Raw genomic sequence first — 19,462 nt, forward strand, 5'->3', positions numbered from 1 at the left:
ATTGTGTACTGACAGGCGAACAATCGTCCGTTCTGGTGTCGGCATACAAATATTTTCATGTTTGCACGAAAGACTTTTGTCCGCGGATTGTGCGCAGACATCTGTCGGAGGCACCATACTAACACGCGTACAATCGGCAGATCCTTCGTCCACCGACGTTTGTATGCCGACGATCGGTACGTGTGTACGGGCCTTTACTCTGTCAAGGGTTTTCCTTCCTCTAATGGTGGCTTTGGCTTGGCTTCAGTTGGGTTTAATCGTGGTAGAGACAGAGACTGTCTGCAGGACAGGTAACGTTTTCTGTAAAGTAAGTGACATAAAAGTGACATAAGTGAATTGATAAGCTTAAAGCTTATATTTGTAACTCCCCTCTAGCAGCCAATCCATCAACTCACTAGAGTTGACTGGCAGTTGCAGAGGGAAACAAACATCACGGTGAACATGGAAGTTATGCAGCAGTGCACTATTGCCAGGTTCACCCTTGATGTTTGCTACTAGTCAGGAAGTGCTCTGTTTTGTAGAGGACAGGTTATGGCACACCTGGAATTTATTGCAATGCATATTCACATAAAAGGATTTATATATAATGTTTTGTGGGAATTTATGATGACCATTTTCACAAGAATATTAGCTTGGCTGGCTGGCTGGCTTCTTCTATCTTGGCTTGCCTTTAAGTACAACTATAGGCCAAACTTTATCCAAAATCCAAAAAGTTTGGCCTTTAGTTGTACTTTAAATGGTGGTAGGCCTGGCTTATATTAATATTTTCTTTTATGAAGCAGTAAACTGCACTACTACAGTTTTTTACTAATTTTACTGTTACTTCTAGTAAAATACTAGTGTTGTTGTCTGTCTCTGCTATGCTGTTTGCATTTTCAGACCTTCCTATATGTTTGCAGTGAAAGTGCACTAAAGTATGCAGGGCTTGCAGGCCATGACAGGGTGCAGGAAAGTGTCCTTTGAAGCAAATGAAAATAAAAAGGATTCTTTTATTTGTGACTGCTTGATTGTTTGTTTTTTTTTGATAAAGTTTTGAAAACCATTGGGCAGTGGGCTGGGCATGGGCATTGGGCAGTAATCGTGATGCATCGCGGAATCGAATCGTATCGAATCGCGACCCTAATATTCGTAATCGCATTGAATCGTGAGGTAAGTGAAGATGCACTGCCCTAGTGCCAAGTCAAGCTAACCAAGATTTCCCATAAATGTCAATGTTAGACAGGGAGCAGTGCCTTACCAAGCTGACCAAGATTTCCCATACACGTCAATGTTAAAGCGGTAGTATACCGCTTTTTGCGACTATAATAAGGCTTACCTGTAGGTACAATTAATATCTCCTAAACCTGCACGGTTTAGGAGATATTTGCACTGCATGCAGCCGCTCATGCGAGCGGCGCATGCGCTCTGAAGGTCCGGCGGACCTTCAGTGTTCCTTGCCGGGAACCTGCCGAAAAAGGACTCCCGCGTGCATGCGCGGGAGTGACGTCATTGCGGCTTTGGCCAATCATAGTGCCGGAGCCGCCGTACCCGGAAGAGACGCCGAGGGATCATGTCAGCTCCCACAGCTGTGTCCGGGGGTCCGTGTCGGGGCTTCGTTCTAAGGTAAGTTTTTCATAATGAGCTAGTATGTGATGCATACTAGCTCATTATGCCTTTGTCTTGCAGGGTTTTTTTTTTTTTTTTTTTTTTTTTTTAGGTATACTCCCGCTTTAAAAAACGGGATTAGTGCCATGCCAAGTAAACCAAGATTTCCCATAGATGCCAATGTTAAAAACCGGGAGTAGTGCCATACCAAGCTGACCAAGCTGTGTCCGCAATGGCGAGTGTATGCAAAGTAAGTGTACGTAAAGCGGGGTATGTATGACTGTATTTGCCAAATTCTTCTAGTTACTCTTGTGCTAAATACACTGCTGAATACATACAGTATATGTGAGCTGCTTGCCTTCCAAAGGATTTGCAGTTCTATTCAGCCAGTCTTTAGATTCACACGCCACTGTCACTATCTCACTGCCTAGCAAGGCAAACAGCTAAAGTTTTAGGCCTCATGCACACAGGGCTTTTTTAAAGCTGCTTTTAGGAGTGTCAGGCGTTTTTGTTTTGCAGCTTAAAAACGCCCCACATGTTATTCTATGGCCTCATGCACACACAGGCTTTTAGGAGCCGAGTTGTAGAAAAAACCCAGGGCCAGCGCATTTTGGAGCAGCAGAGTTAAATTGTAAAAACGCCTGACGCTGCTAAAGGCTGCATACAGCGTTAGGCCACGTCAGACGTTTTTAAGCAGTAGTAGTTGGATTTGAGGTTGGAAGAGAGAAGAGGGCAGAGAAAGGCTGCTAAATACCAACGCTGCTAAATGTGGCTAAAATGTGCATTAACACCAATACAAAACTCTTCTAAAAGCCCGTTTTTACAGCTGCTTTTTCCTGGCGTCAGAACTGGCTTTGCAGCTCGTTTTTTCAAACGCCCTGTGAGTGCCATAGGTGCACATTTGTCCCTCAATACACACTGGTCTCCAATGGAAGGTTGTTCCATAACATCCTGTCTTGGTGACACCCTGTCATGCAAACAGGAAGTCTCACAGAAAGTAATACAAGATAAACCCTAACCCTTTCTTCTGCATTTAAAACTCTACCTGTTTGCTGAGAGTTCAGCTTCAAATATAGTTCTATAACAAAGTATAGGGAAGACACAGGCAAAGAATGCACAAAGTGCAAAAGTATCATTAAAGCAGCATTAGGCTTCTTTCACACTTGTGAGCCAATAAAGATTGATAAGACTTTCCATTCTCTGGATCAAAGTTGCATCAAAAGTAGGAGCAAAGTAGTGCAGGAACCTTTCCTGAAGTAACAATTTCTGTAGTGACAGTAGAAACGGCTTATGGCAATACATTGAATTTCACGTCATGTGACTTGGGGGCTCACACATTAGATCCCAAGCTGCGCAAGTATGATAAGGAGCCTAAACTCAAAAGCAAACATTTATTATATTGCAGCTTACCAATTCTTAGATGTGATGGCTGCTTTGGCTTTCTTTCCCTTGTTTTGCCCTGGGGATCCAGCCAATAGGTTTGATGTTTAACAGAACAAGCTCTCCGGCAGATATAGTAGTTAGAGGGCTGAGACAAACAATTTACCACTGCTTACAATGATCAGCTTTAAGGTATTCATGTAAAACCTTTATCCCAAATGAAATAAAAACTGTTTGCTGCAACTGCCTATAAGGGTCCGCCCGGCAGACTCCATTTTGTTCAGTGGGGGGATTGATCTGCAAACCCCGCTGAGCAGGCGGATGACAGGTCCGTCTCCACTCACTGTGCTGAGAGGGACCTATCAGAGCCCAGCTATGGGAGATCAGCTGAAAATGGACCGCCTGCCTGTTTTTATCTGATCCTATCCTCCAGACAGATGGAAAATAGGGTTACCATCCGCCTGGATTTCACAGACAGGATCCGATCACATAGCAGCGGGTATCAGCTGACAACCGCTGCCCCATAGGATGGACCTGATCGGAAAGCTGTGTGAAAGGGGCCTAAATTGTTAGGCTATTGGGAATGGGTGTAAATCACTAGCAGTCCTGCACCTGAAGGCTAATTGCGCTGCTATTTAGCAGATGTGCATTCTTAATGGCACTCCCACACAACTGATAAACACAGTGCGTTTTCAGGTGTGAGAAATTGCATAGTACAAGAGCACCATGCGATTTCCAAAATGTGAAGGGGTGCACCTTTTCCTGCATTAACCGAAGCTCATTCAAACAAGCTTCAGTTTGCTAGTGTATATAAATCTACTGTATAGTAAATAAAGTGTCACTTTGTACACTTCAAATAAAGTGTAGTAAAAAAAAAAAAAAAGGAAAGTGTGATGTGCTGAAACGCACATTACACCGCCCCCTATCACCGACTCACTGCAGCCGAAACAGGGAACAGGTAGCTTTGGTACACTAAACCTCTGCAGTTTAGGGTGCGGCAGTGTGAACGGATCTTAAAGAGGTATTACACCCAAAAATGTAATATATTGCAGTTTACCAATCATTAGATGTGGTGGCTGCACTACTTTTATTTTCTTAGGCTTATTCCCTTGGTTCTCAAACAGTAATCAGGCCAGGAACAAACCTCCTGTATTAGAGTTCCCCCCCCCCACTCTGGATGAAGGAGCACAGGGGGCACATTTGGACAGCAGCAATGTTAGTCTAAGGGGAGGGGAGTGTTAAATGTACTAGCAAGGTTACAGCAAACCGTGTTTTTTTTTCGTTTTTGATTTATCTAAGCTGGTCTTTGTAAGCACTCCTGTCAGTGGTAAACGGTTTGTCTCTACACTAACTGCTACATTTGTAGGAGAGCTTTTGAAAAACAGACTTATTGGCTGGATCACCAGATGAAAATGAATGCAGCCCTCACATCTAAGAATTGGTAAGATGCAATATAATTAATGTTTGCTTTTGGGTTTAATACTGCTTTAAGGGATGTCTGGCATGTGTTCTTTCATATAGTGAGGGGATGGCAGAGAAAGCGAACATTTGTGATAGATAGGCAATGACGGTGAGGATCAGGAGGAGAGGGTGTGACAGTAATTAGCAGTTTGGACGGGAAATGAAGGAAGGCTCATGATAGCTGCTGCAGCTTCAAAGAAGTGTACTGTGGAGATGCAAGTTTGCATGGAGAGGGCTTGTTACAATTATGGGAATAAAGGTAAGGCTGGAATTCAGCTTTAAGGCTCCATTCACACCAGTGTAACAGGAAAACGAGTTTCCATGTATGCTTTTTTTTGTGCATTCATGCGTTATTGCATGTCATGCCTAGGGCAGAAAATGTGCGGTCCTAGGAGTGTCACATTCCCTAAATTAGTTCCAGAACCTTTTCAGGAATGGAGCGCCGGGCGTTTTTTCAGTGCATAAAATGTGTGTCTGCTACCCACGCTTGGGGTGTTGTTACAAATGAATGGCACTGCAAGCACAAACCTTGATTGCAGTGCATTTCCACACATCATTCTGTGTACTGTCACGTGTTTAGGAAATGTGTAGGTGTGAATGCAACTGAATACCTGCCAAAGTTTCCTGTTATGGGTATCCTGGTAACTCCGGGCCCATTCACATCATATGGATTGGGCTGCACTGGGCAGCCTTGCCCAACACAGTCTGTATACATACACAAGGCAATTCCACTCAACATGCTGCAGAGCATACAGATGAAGGAAATGCCATTTTGGTGACAGTTCAAAAAAACTTACATTAAAAAAATATAAGCAGTACAATGCGCTCTAACCAACGCATGGCACCTTCAAAGAGCACGCCAACAGCCAGTGGTAATTTGTGCTTCTGGTGTGAGCCCCCGTTCACATTGCACCAATTTGACATGTCAAATCACATGCTGAAAAGGAGCCTATCGTCAGTCACAGCACCAACCGAACTGGTGCGACACAGACTTTGCGGTGCAGCACCGAATCCCAAAAGTAGTTCCTGCACTACTTTGGTGACTTGGCGATTTCAATAGACATATGTGCATGAACACACATAGATGTCTGTGAAATCGCCCCTAAACTCGCACTGAAATGAGGAGTTTGAAATCATGTGAGTTTAGCTGAACCTGCCCTGAGTGTGAGCAAGGGCTGAATGGGCCTCTTAGGTAATCCTAAAAACACTGAAGAAAAAAAGAAAAGAATAGACTGCTTTCACTGAACTAAATAGAGGAAGTACACCTAACCCTCCTCAGCAAGCAGGCAGTAAATTATGGCTATGCTAACAATACACATACTGATGGTTAGGAAATTTCAGCCACAAAAATGATTCAACCTGTCACAAACAGCTTTAGCCCTCATTCACATTGACTGCAGCTTTGAAATCATGCAACTTCATCTGAAATCGCACAATTTTAAAGCAGTGCAACTTTGGGTGTGACTTGGAAGACATCTGTGCAGTTTCATGCACAGATGTCTATGCAAGCCGCACCCAAAATCGCCAAAGGTAGTGCAGGAGCGACTTTTTTTAAATGGATACAGCACCACAAAGTCGGAATTGCACCGATTTGAACAATGCGATTGCCAGCAATTGGATGAGACTGTGCCAAGTCACTCCAATGTGAATGAGGGCTTAATGTTCTAGTGAAAAGTGTTGGGTTGTTGGGGGGCTGCCTGAAAATTGCCATGTCTATGCACACCATGCAAGGCTTGTGTGCAAATGGAAGGAGGGCTCCACGCCAGCACTACTTGTATGGAGAGCAGTCATTCCCCCCCATAGCTATGGAGCAATGGAAATGTAGGCTTTACACTCCTGTTTGTCCACATCCTGCAGGGATGACACATGACCCATCTTCTAGAGAATGGCTGCTTGCTATGCTTTCTGATGGAGATTTGATATGACACTATGGGGTTGATTTACTAAAACTAGAGAGTGCAAAATCTAGTGCAGCTCTGCATAAAAACCAATCGGCATGCGGCTGGGTTCACACTTCCATGTGGAGCGGCTCACAGCAGGGGTCTGGTGCGTTCCGATTCACCATTTTAGGTCCAATTTCAGTCCAAATGTTTGGCTGAATTCAGACCTGAAACAAACCAGAAGACACACAGGACTCCTGTGCAATTCGCTCTGCAGCCATCCCAAGGCTGTGTGAATCTGCGCCATTGAGAAACAGATAGCCATACAGAAAATTACAGATCCTGCTGGATACATTGTTTAAAGATCAATCTTAAAGTGCAACTCCAAACTTTTCACTTTCTAATTTGGCTGTAGCTGGGAAAGGGAACAGCATCTGTCCCTGCTTGGGAAGCTTGACTTCTCCAACAGAAATACATACTTTAGCGGATAAGTATTAGGCCCCTTTGACACGGCCGCCTCCGTTGGACAGACTCCACTGATCCCTACTGAGCAAGTGGATGACAGGTCCGTCTCCGCTCTCAGGTGTAAACAGACCACCTGTTCATTTTCATCCCATCCGATAGACGGAAGGAAACTAGGACCACCATCTGTCTGGATTTGGCGGACAATATTGGATCGGATGGCGGCAGATGTCAGCTGACATGTCACCATTGTAATCTAAAAGTTATTATGAAAATACCCACGCTATGGTTTCAATTAGAAGTGCTCAATAAATATTGTGAATCAACTACCCTATTTGCCCTCGTATAAGACGACCCCCTAATTTTCAAGTTAAAACATAGGTTTTGGGCTATACTCGCTGTATAAGACTATCCCCTTTCTGTACCATAGTGGAGTATAAAATGTGACTACTTTACATGGCTCAGAACAAACGTCCCTATTAATCTCCAAGCAGGGTAAGTACACAAACGTCCCTATTAATCTCCAAGCGGGGTAAGTACACAAACGTCCCTATTAATCTCCAAGCAGGGTAAGTACACAAACGTCCCTATTAATCTCCAAGCAGGGTAAGTACACAAACGTCCCTATTAATCTCCAAGCGGGATAAGTACACGAACGTCCCTATTAATCTCCAAGCGGGGTAAGTACACAAACGTCCCCATTAATCTCCAAGCGGGGTAAGTACACAAACGTCCCTATTAATCTCCAAGCGGGGTAAGTACACAAACGTCCCTATTAATCTCCAAGCGGGGTAAGTACACAAACGTCCCTATTAATCTCCAAGCGGGGTAAGTACACAAACGTCCCTATTAATCTCCAAGCGGGATAAGTACACAAACGTCCCTATTAATCTCCAAGCGGGGTAAGTACACAAACGTCCCTATTAATCTCCAAGCGGGGTAAGTACACAAACGTCCCTATTAATCTCCAAGCGGGATAAGTACACAAACGTCCCTAATAATCTCCAAGCTGGGTAAATACACAAACGTCCCTATTAATCTCCAAGCGGGGTAAGTACACAAACGTCCCTATTAATCTCCAAGCGGGGTAAATACACAAACGTCCCTATTAATCTCCAAGCGGGGTAAGTACACAAACGTCCCTAATAATCTCCAAGCTGGGTAAATACACAAACGTCCCTATTAATCTCCAAGCAGGGTAAGTACACAAATGTCCCTATTAATCTCCAAGCAGGGTAAGTACACAAACGTCCCTATTAATCTCCAAGCAGGGTAAGTACACAAACGTCCCTATTAATCTCCAAACAGGGTAAGTACACAAACATCCCTATTAATCTCCAAGGTAAGTACACAGGGTGTAATCTCTGAAATCGCTGGCTGGATGTACGGGAACACTGTACCGGTATGTACCGTAGCTTCAGCTACATACAGTATACCGCGCTGAGCCAATCACAGTGAGCGATGTATTCTATTATTAAATACAAAGCCTGCTCAAATTGGCAGAGTCAGAGAGGCGGGCTGATGATGTTACTCTCTCGGACTCTGCCAATCCGAATAGGCTTTGTATTCAATAATAGAATACATCGCTCACTGTGATTGGCTCAGAGCGGTATACTGTATGTAGCTGAAGCTACGGTACATACCGGTACATAGGGATGCACCGAAATGAAAATTTTGGGCCGAAATCGAAAATGCAGGATGCCCTTGGCCGAAAACCGAAAATGACTTTTTCCCCCAAAAAAATTTAAAATGGATAGAAGAGGGGCATACACCAAAAACGGGTAGTGACGTACATCTGTCGCTGCCACCCTGTCACAGTATATGTACTGTGATGGGTTGGCAAGAGGTTAATTTAATTACCAATGGTATTTGCATTATGCAGCATGAGGGGTTAATGTATTGTCATTGCTGGTCACTGATCTATTAGTGATCGACCAGTGGCAGGTAATTAACCCCTTTGTGCTGTATTAGTGCAACCAGTATCAGTGCAACCAGTGTTAATTAACACTGATACTGGTTGCACTAATGCAGCACAAAGGGGTTAATTACCTGCCACTGGTCGGTCACTAATAGATCAGTGACAATACATTAACCCCTCATGCTTCATAATACAAATACCATTGGTAAGCTGCCTGCAGCTCCCCCCCCCCCCCCCCACTGCCTCAGCGTCCCCCTCCTCGAGTGTCCTTCATTCAAAAGTCCCGCCTCTGGCCGGTGGCACCGCCTCTCAATGACGTCCCTACTACGATCTGTGCATTATGAATGGACATACCAGGCGGGGGGGGGGGGGGGGGGGGGCGGGGCGAGCGGCCGCTATAGATAGAACTAATGTGATCCTTCCCTGTCAGCTTAGCACGACTATGTGTGAATGAGAACAGAACTGACCTGACACCGGGCGGGGGGGCGGGGGGAGCGGCCGCTATTAGCTGTAACTATGTGAGAGCTTCACTTCCCTGTCAGCAGGGATGCATGCCTGTCAGTGAAGTGAAGCTCTCACATAGTTACAGCTAATAGCGGCCGCTCCGCCCACCCCCCGCCCGGTGTCAGGTCAGTTCTGTTCTCATTCACACATAGTCGTGCTGAGCTGACAGGGATAATTCACATAGTTCTATCTATAGCGGCCGCTCGCCCCGCCCCCCCGCCCGGTATGTCCATTCATTAATGCACAGATCGTAGTAGGGACGTCATTAAGAGGCGGACGTCCAGCCAGAGGCGGGACTTTTAAAACCTGCCCTGCGCTGCGCCCTCCTCCTTCCCCACGGCGGCCATATTTATTTTCGGCAATGTTAACCCATTATCGGCTGAAATGATATAGGCTCATTTTCGGCCGATAATTTCGGTGCATCCCTACCGGTACAGTATTCCCGTACATCCAGACAGCGCTTTGAGAGATTACACCCTGTATTTACCTTGGAAGTTTTTATACTCTGCATATAAGACGACCCCCATATTTTTGGGGGAAGTTTTTAAAGGTTAAAAAGTTGTCTTATACGCCGGCAAATACGGTACGTGAAAAATTGCAGCTGCTACTACAGTGTAAGGGGCTGAACCTCTATATACTAAACCAATGAAATTAAATTATACGCAAAAATCACAGTGTAAAATCGCAATATAACAATCAATGGACGATGTTAAATAAAAGTGCATACTATATTAAGTCCCTAGGTGCAAAAGTGTCTGTGCTGGTAAAATCTGGTGCTTTCAGAGTGCCACTCCATGCTCCCCTCCTGAAATCCCCACTCATCAGAGGTATATATCAAGTAGGCATATAGTGCTCCCAGGCACAACACATATATAGCTGAGATTCCCCTCCTTCTCCAATTATTCCATTGTAATCTGTTTACATTCCTCTCACAATGAAAGAGTATTTATGAATGAAGAGGTAATGCATGAAGGGCTTCAATTACTGTTTAAGATTGTTTTTGGGGTTTCTTTTTTAACCTTTTCACTCACCCCCTCCCCTCCTGTACATTTAATCTCTTTTAATGTCACTCTGTGTGATCTGTATTTAAATGCCCTCACGGCCTTAATTCTGACATTTAACCCCTTCACCTCCTCCCACCCTGTGTATGACCTGGTCATACACAGTATGCACCGCATACTAAGACATTTCGGCAGACTTGCTTATAAAACAGATCTCTCCAGAGGCGTGCTGTCACCGCTGACAGGAATACCATCATTACCCAGTCCTCCATCCAGGTTTGCAGGCTTTGGCCATTTGAATGGCAGAACCATGATGATGTCACTCCTACACATGCACGCTGGAGTCACGGTCATGGCACAGCACCCTCAATGGGCAGCACACTCAAGAATGCCGTCCATTCAGAATACAGTGTGCATGTGCTGGTGACAGCTGCTACACATCTGAATATCTCCTAACCAGTGCACATTCACTATGCCTAAAGGTAAGCCTTATTATTGGCTTACATGTAGGTACAAGTTCAAAAGCGGAGTTTACCACTGCTTTAATGAGGTTCTGTATTTAGTGCACAATTACGCTTCATATTTTAACCCCCTCAGTACCAACACGTGTCTTAATTTCCAAAAAAAGTTTGGCAAAAGATGAGATCACTTTTAGGTATCTACTTTCTAAAGACCTTGTTCATACCGGAGTGATTTTCAGCTTGTAAAATGTTCAGCTCTGAAGCTCCAAAACACCCAACAAGCAAAGTTCCATTCACTTCAATGACCCCTGTTCACATAGGAGCATTCTGTCGCCTGAAGCTCAAAAAAAGTACATAAGCTTCTTTTTGACAGATTACAAGCTTGTTTGGCCCCCATAGACTTCAATAGAAACACCTGACTGAATCGTTTTACAAGCGTTTTGCCACTAGTTATTTGCTCAAACAGCAGCTCTCTACCCCTTAGGCCCTGTTCACACCTGAGCGTTCTTCAGCTCGTAAAACGCTCATCTCTGAAGTTCCAAACCCCCAACAAGCAAAATCCCATTCATCTCAATGGCCCCTGTTCACATATGAGCATTTTGTCACCCGAAGCAAAACGCCTGAAGCTCAGAAAAGTACATGAGCTTCTTTTATGGCAGATTACAAGCATTTCTTGGTCAGAGGTCAATGCCTGCCTTTAAAACACCTGCAAGAAACGCCAGAAAAAAACGCCTGAAAAACGATACGCTCAGGTGTGAATGGAGCCTAATTTTCTCTCACACTCCTCCCCCTAGTGCTTTCTATTGGCTAAACAACACCTGAAGCTGTAAAATGCTTGTTATACACTTCTAAAATGCTTTAAAAAAAAGCTTATAAAAAGGCAGCAAAAAAGCTTAAAAAAAAAAAAAACGCCCAAACATTGATATGCTCAGGTGGTGGAGCCCAAAAAAGGAAACAGAAAATGTTTTCATTATCCTGCCATTTCTATTTGATATGATTTATCATAGAATGCAAGCAAAACAGGTTGTTTTTTCAAAACATTCAATCTTTTTTCCTTTTTAGTTCCCATGTACTGTATATGGCTATGAAAAACGCTGCATTTTTATTTATTTGTTTAGGCTTTTTTCTTTATGAATCTGAAGGCAGCTATATAGTTTTCATCGCCATAAGATTTGATTGAAAACTAGACAAAGGCATACAGCATAAACCTTGGGAGCTCTGGATGGAGTCACACTGCATTAAACCAGAATACATTTACTGTATACTGTATACTGTAAGCTTGTAAAGGCAAATGAAATGTCATGAGGAGGAATGTATATTCATTCAACTCAATGCCCTGAGCCATAGGAGGTGAGGTGCTGTCATTTGAGTAGCTACATCACACCACACCATTGACTTCTAGATCCAGTTTGAAGATACATGCCACAAAATAGTTGGAGCCGTCTAGTATTCTATGTGCTCAAATACACAGCTGTATATAAATAATAGCTGTATATGTAAAAAAAAAAAAAAAAAACCTGAAAGTTCATTGTCTTTGGTCCTGCATAAGGACCACAACCACTTCCTGACCACCCCATAGCAGATTTACTGCTACAAGGTGGACGTTCTGTGCAGAATCACATATATACAGTATATTATATATATATATATATATATATATATATATATATACACATACATATACAGTGGGTACGGAAAGTATTCAGACCCCCTTAAATTTTTCACTCTTTGTTATATTGCAGCCATTTGCTAAAATCATTTAGGTTCATTCTTCTTCCTCATGAATGTACACATAGCACCCCATAGTGACAGAAAAACACAGAATTGTTGACATTGTTGCAGATTTATTAAGAAAGAAAAACTGAAATATCACATGGTCCTAAGTATTCAGACCCTTTGCTGTTACACTCATATATTTAACTCAGGTGCTTTCCATTTCTTCTGATCATCCTTGAGATGGTTCTACACCTTCATTTGAGTCCAGCTGTGTTTGATTATACTGATTGGACTTGATTAGGAAAGCCACACACCTGTCTATATAAGACCTTCCAGATCACAATGCATGTCAGAGCAAATGAGAATCATGAGGTCAAAGGAACTGCCTGAAGAGCTCAGAGACAGAATTGTGGCAAGGCACAGATCTGGCCAAGGTTACAAAAAGATTTCTGCTGCACTTAAGGTTCCTAAGAGCACAGTGGCCTCCATAATCCTCAAATGGAAGACGTTTGGGACGACCAGAACCCTTCCTAGAGCTGGCCGTCCGGCCAAACTGAGCTATAGGGGGAGAAGAGCCTTGGTGAGAGAGGTAAAGAAGAACCCAAAGATCACTGTGGCTGAGCTCCAGAGATGCAGTCAGGAGATGGGAGAAAGTTGTAGAAAGTCAACCATCACTGCAGCCCTCCACCAGTTGGGGCTTTATGGCAGAGTGGCCCGACGGAAGCCTCTCCTCAGTGTAAGACACATGAAAGCCCGCATGGAGTTTGCTAAAAAAACACCTGAAGGACTCCAAGATGGTGAGAAATAAGATTCTCTGGTCTGATGAGACCACAATAAAACTTTTTGGCCTTAATTCTAAGCGGTATGTGTGGAGAAAACCAGGCACTGCTCATCACCTGTCCAATACAGTCCCAACAGTGAAGCATGGTGGTGGCAGCATCATGCTGTGGGGGTGTTTTTCAGCTGCAGGGACAGGACGACTGGTTGCAATTGAGGCAAAGATGAATGCGGCCAAGTACAGGGATATCCTGGACAAAAACCTTCTCCAGAGTGCTCTGGACCTCAGACTGGGCCGAAGGTTTACCTTCCAACAAGACAATGACCCTAAGCACACAGCTAAAATAACGAAGGAGTGGCTTCACAACAACTCCGTGACTGTTCTTGAATGGCCCAGCCAGAGCCCTGACTTAAACCCAATTGAGCATCTCTGGAGAGACCTAAAAATGGCTGTCCACCAACGTTTACCATCCAACCTGACAGAACTGGAGAGGATCTGCAAGGAGGAATGGCAGAGGATCCCCAAATCCAGGTGTGAAAGACTTGTTGCATCTTTCCCAAAAAGACTCTTGGCTGTATTAGATCAAAAGGGGGCTTCTACTAAATACTGAGAAAAGGATCTGAATACTTAGGACCATGTGATATTTCAGTTTTTCTTTTTTAATAAATCTGCAACAATGTCAACAATTCTGTTTTTTTCTGTCAGTATGGGGTGCTATACATTCATGAGGAAGAAGAATGAACTTAAAGCGGAGTTCCAGCCATTTGACTCACCTGTCCAACGGTCCAGCGATGCGGCCGCCCGAAGCCTCGATCCTCTCCCTCGGCGCCGGCATCACTGCTGTGGGCACCCGGCTGTTCCAGTTTGCGGCTTCACAGCCGGGTACCCACTGCGCATGCGCGAGTCACGCTGTGCGCCGTGATTGGCCGGCAATCTTCTGGGACCTCTGACGTGTCCCAGAAGATTGCAGGGAGGGAGGGGGAGAGGAGAACTTCCGCTCAGGGCGCCGCGGTGCTCCGAGCGGAAGTGGGAGCGGGTACCTGTCAAAACTAGGTACCCGCTCCCCCCCCAAAAAAATGACATGCCAAATGTGGCATGTCAGGGGGGTAGGAACACCGAAAGCGGAAGTTCCACTTTTGGGTGGAACTCCACTTTAAATGATTTTAGCAAATGGCTGCAATATAACAAAGAGTGAAAAATTTAAGGGGGTCTGAATACTTTCCGTACCCACTGTGTATGTATATATATATATACATATTATACACACACACACACACACACACACATACGTAATTCTAGCACTTCTGCCTAGGGGGCGCGCACGCCTGCCACGCCTCTTTTGTTGTGATTATTTACAGCAGATGCCGATCAGTGAGTGCCAACCAATGGATGCCCACCGGCACCTTCGGATCGTTGAGGAGAGACACAGGACAGAGCTCTGCATATGTAAACGAAGCAGAGCTCTGTCCTTTTACGGGGATGTGATGATTTTCTTTCCCTGCAAAGCAAAAAAAGCAACACACATAGTACACAAACACTCGTTAGGTACACATTTAGGCCCCTTTCACACTTGTGCAACTTGTCCTGCGATTTGGGACTGCAAAGTGACAGCATGACAAGTCGTACTCCATGATTTCCAATGAGTATCGTTCATATCTGTTGCAATGACTCCAAAGTAGTCCCCGCACTACTTTGGGCTGATTTTAATGCGTTCTGAGATCCATAGACATAGGCATTGCTTCAAGGCCACTCAAAATCGCGCAACTTTTAGGTCGCACAAGTGTAAAAGGGGCCTAAATCCTTTGATCACCCTAGATGTCTAACCCTTTATCTGCCAGTGCATATTTTAGGCTCCGTTTCCACTATCGCGGCTACGAAGTCGTGCTACTTCTAGCGCGACTTCGTAGTGAAAGTTGTTTGCGGCTTTCAGTGCGACTTGTCCCTCATTATAGAAGGAAGTTGACCCAAAAGTAGTGCACAAACTACTTTTGAAGTCGCCGCAACTCAAGTCGCGGCAGTGAAAACGGGCCAAATTGAAATGAATGGCTTTTGACTTGCTGTGCGACTTGACATGTGTCAAGTCGCACAACAAGTCACAATAGTGGAAACGAAGCCTTAATCATGTTTATCCCACTATAACTCACTGATTGCCACCATTACTGGTATTAAAAAAAAGAAAGAAAAAAAATTCCAGTACATATTCTATAGTTTGTAGACGCTATAACATTTGTGTAAACCAATCAATATACGCTTATTGGGATTTTTTTACCAAAAATACGTAGCAGAATACAAATTGGTCTAAATTTATGAAGAAATTTGATTTTTTTTCCATTTTTTTTTTTTATTGGATGCGTTTTATAGCAGAAAGTAAAAAATATTGTTTTTTTTTTTCCCCAAAATTGTCAGTTTTTTTTATATATAGTGCAAAAAAAAAAAAAAAAAACACGCAGAGGTGATCAAATACCACCAAAAGAAAGCTATATTTGTGGGAAAAAAAAGGACATCAATTTTATTTGAGTACAGCGTCGCATGACCACATAATTGTCAGTTTAAGTAACGCAGTGCCACATCACAAAAAATGGCCTGGTCATGAAATCTTCCAGAGGTCAAGTGGATATTTTAGGCTGCACACAAGCATGTACAGGTGTATGGTGTACATGCACTTTATTGGGGTCGCCTGCGTCCTAGCAACAGAAGGCCACTCACGCTGTACACATGTAAACATTGCAGAGTGTAAAGAGCACTTTTTATGCAGGTTCTTGCTACCAACCAGATCCTGTATGAACCCATATAACATAAAAAAATAAAAAATTATTTAAAGAAATAAATATTTGGGCACAGTGTTGTATGACAGAGTAATTGTCAATCAAACTATCACAGCAGTAAAATGTAGTCTGGTAATGAAAGGGTGTATACAGGATAGTACTGAAGAGGTTAAAGTGAAACTAAATTCTGCTTTTCATTACAGCCAAGGAAGTTGCCATCTTAGCCTCGGTTTGACCTGCACTTGCGATCCGTTATGACACCAGCCACTTGATGGCTTGCAAGGCACGTAAAGAGCACAAGCAGCTGTGACAGTTATCATTCAAAGCATACCTTTACTATAACTGTTTTGAGAAACTAAAAAAGTAGAACTAAAGCTGGCTATAAAGGGTTGAAATCTCAGCTGGTTCAGCAGGGACAGGCCAAAATTTGAACCATGTATGGGCAGGCTGACCTAAGTTAATTCATCGATTGACTTGGGTACAACCAGCATGTCCAATTTTTCATGTGATCATTACCTGTGGCTATAGCTGCTAGCAATAATTACTGTGTTCTGCCAGGGATGGAGGAGGATACACAGGCACTGCAGAGACCCATACAAAGAGAAGGGGTTCATGCTGGGACTTCTAGTCCTTCACTTTGGGGGGGGGGATGTGAATCCCCCAAAGTAAAGGACTACAGGTCCCAGCATGAGCTCCCCAGAGCTGAGGATGTAACGCTCACGCCCCCCCCCCCCCAATTAGTGAAGGACTACATGTCCCAGCATGCACCAGTGACATCTAAGGGGTGTCACATCCTTAGATCTCAGGGGGTCATGCTGGGACCTGTAGTCCTTCACATTTGGGGGGGGGGGGTCACATCCTTAGGTCTCAGGGGTTCATGCTGGGATTTGTAGTTCTTCAATTATGCATGAAGTCACATCATTAGATCTAAGGAGTTCATGATTGGACTTGTAGTCCTTTTTTTTTTTTTGGGGGGGGAGGGGTCACATCTTAAGTCTCAGGGGTTCATGCTGGGACTTGTACTCCTTCACTTTTGGGGATGGGGGGTCACATCCTTAAGTCTCAGGGGTTCATGCTGGGACTTGTAGCTTCAATTTTTGGGGGAGTTACATCCTTAGATCTAAGGGGTTCGTGCTGGGACTTGTAGTCCTTCACTTTTTTTGGGGGGGGGGGTCACATCCTTACATCTCAGGGGTTCATGCTGAGACTTGTAGTACTTCACTTTTGGGGGGGGGGGGGGAGTCACATCCTTAGAACTCAGGAACATGCTGGGACCCTCCCAAAAGTGCAAGTCCCAGCATGATCCCCTCAGGGCTGAGGATGTGACCCAACTAGTGAAGGACTAAAAGTCCAAAAATGAACTCTCGAGATCTAAAGGATGTGACCTCTTAAACCTCAGGGGTTCATTCATGCTTGGACTGCATAGCCATCGGGATACCCCGCATAGCCACCAGAGAACCTGAATAGTCACCAGAGAACCCCCATAGCCACCAGAAAACCCCCATAGCCAGCAGAGGACCCCGCATGGCCAGCAGAGGACCCCCCATAGACACCAGAGACCCCCCCCCATAGACACCAGAGACCCTGCATAGCTAACAGAGAACCCCCATAGACACCAGAGACCCCGCATAGCTAACAATGAACCCCCATAGACACCAGAGACCTCGCATAGCTAACAAAGAACCCGCATAGCCACCAGAGACCCCGCATAGCCACCAGAGAACCCCCATAGCCACCAGAGAACCCCGCATAGCCACCAGAGAACCCCGCATAGCCACCAGAGAACCCCGCATAGCCACCAGAGAACCCCGCATAGCCACCAGAGAACCCCCATAGCCACCAGAAAACCCCGCATAGCCACCAGAAAACCCCGCATAGCCACCAGAAAACCCCGCATAGCCACCAGAAAACCCTGCATAGCCACCAGAGAACCCCGCATAGCCACCAGAGAACCCCACATAGCCACCAGAGAACCCCGCATAGCCAGCAGAGACCCCGCATAGCCACCAGAGAACCCCGCATAGCCACCAGAGAACCCCGCATAGCCACCAGAGACCCCTGCATAGCCACCAGAGAACCCCGCATAGCCACCAGAGACCCCTGCATAGCCACCAGAGACCCCTGCATAGCCACCAGAGAACCCCGCATAGCATAGTTTACAGATGATGAGGTGGATCTTAAACAGGAAAGGGTGGGGCAAATTCAGATGGGGGGGGGGGGTGCCCAATTTTAGTCTTGTCTAGGGAAGCAGAAAACCTAAATATACCACTGATCAAACCCTCCTACCCTTTATAGTCATGGTTTTGTTCTGCAGTTGCCATGGTGCTGCACATGTGCTCAGTTGTGACACCAGCCACATGACGGTTTGGTTGAAAGCAGAAGCAACTGTGACAGTTGTCATTGGGAGCATCCCTTGAATGGAAGTATTTAGGGAAGTAGTATGTGTCAGTGCTGGGGTGATAAGTATTGTCATCTGATGGGGGTTGTAGTCCCACCCTAGAAGCAGAGCAGGGTTCCCCTTTAGGTGTGATGATTAATAATAATGGGGGTCTACACTCAGACACATGTAGAATGTTCTAGAAGCCAGTCGGAGGAGAAGAGGAAGAAGGAAATGGTGAGTGGGTGGAGGGAGGACCCCGAAAAGGCTCAGCACCCCGGCCATATATAGTCTTCATCCTCCGCCACGTGACTGCCGGCATCCCCCCTACTCTGTGACTTTGTAGAACTTCCTCCCCCCGCCCTCCAGTCCCCTTTCCCCGGCCCATAGAGTAGTACGGGTACCGTTATGTGTGGCCCGGTGTCGGCTCCCCTGTACGATGTCTGTGTGTCAGATCCGCTCCGTCCTCTTCTCCTACCCGGCCCAGTCTGGCAGTGTGTTCCCCCCCACCAACCCCGCCCCTGGGTGGAGCCCGGCCTCTCCCAGCCACACACAGCCGGGGACAGGGGACGCGTGAGGAGGCTCGCCTGATGAGGAGGAGGATGCAAGGATGGTGGGGGACCATCATCATCAGTGCACCGCCCGGGACTTACACACCGACCTTGGGATTTCTCCTGTCACTTGTCACACCGTGCATCTCTAATACAGCTTCCTTTACTGCTAGAGATTCCTCCGACACACAGTGTACTGCCTGTTACCATGGAGAGAGGGGAGTGCTGCTCACACACCGACTATTTCTAGGGCAGCCATACTGATTGCTGGGGGGTAACTAGTCTGGCCAATCACCTGCTCCGTTTACCCTCTTCCCAAGGGCTAGTATCAAAAGTCTGATACAGAAAGTTACACTACTGTACAGCCCTCCAAAAGTCATCCAGACACACCCACTACTTACCTACTGCCACTTTTACCCTCTTCCCCAGGGCTAGCATCAAAAGTCTGTCATCCAGACACACCCACTACTTACCTACTGCCACTTTTACCCTCTTCCCCAGGGCTAGCATCAAAAGTCTGATACAGAAAGTCACACTACAGCCATCCAAAAGTCATCCAGACACACCCACTACTTACCTACTGGCACTTTTACCCTCTTCCCCAGGGCTAGTATCAAAAGTCTG

At 45.3% G+C, this 19,462-nt stretch overlaps 1 protein-coding gene across 2 annotated transcripts in view; it reads right to left on the reverse strand.

The window, feature by feature from the left end:
- Positions 1-18,812, reverse strand: part of ELOVL5 (ELOVL fatty acid elongase 5) — a 171,193-nt gene extending 152,381 nt beyond the window's left edge. Inside the window, exon 1 of one of the 2 annotated variants that reach the window (XM_082251328.1) lies at positions 18,692-18,812. The gene's annotated coding sequence lies outside the window, so the exon portion shown is untranslated. The remainder of the gene's footprint in view (positions 1-18,691) is intronic. The other variant, XM_082251329.1, reaches the window with a different exon arrangement.
- Between the last annotated feature and the right edge of the window lie 650 nt (positions 18,813-19,462).

This window comes from Pelophylax lessonae (genome assembly GCF_965119305.1).
Source record: "Pelophylax lessonae genome assembly, chromosome: 3".
NCBI lineage: Eukaryota > Metazoa > Chordata > Amphibia > Anura > Ranidae > Pelophylax > Pelophylax lessonae.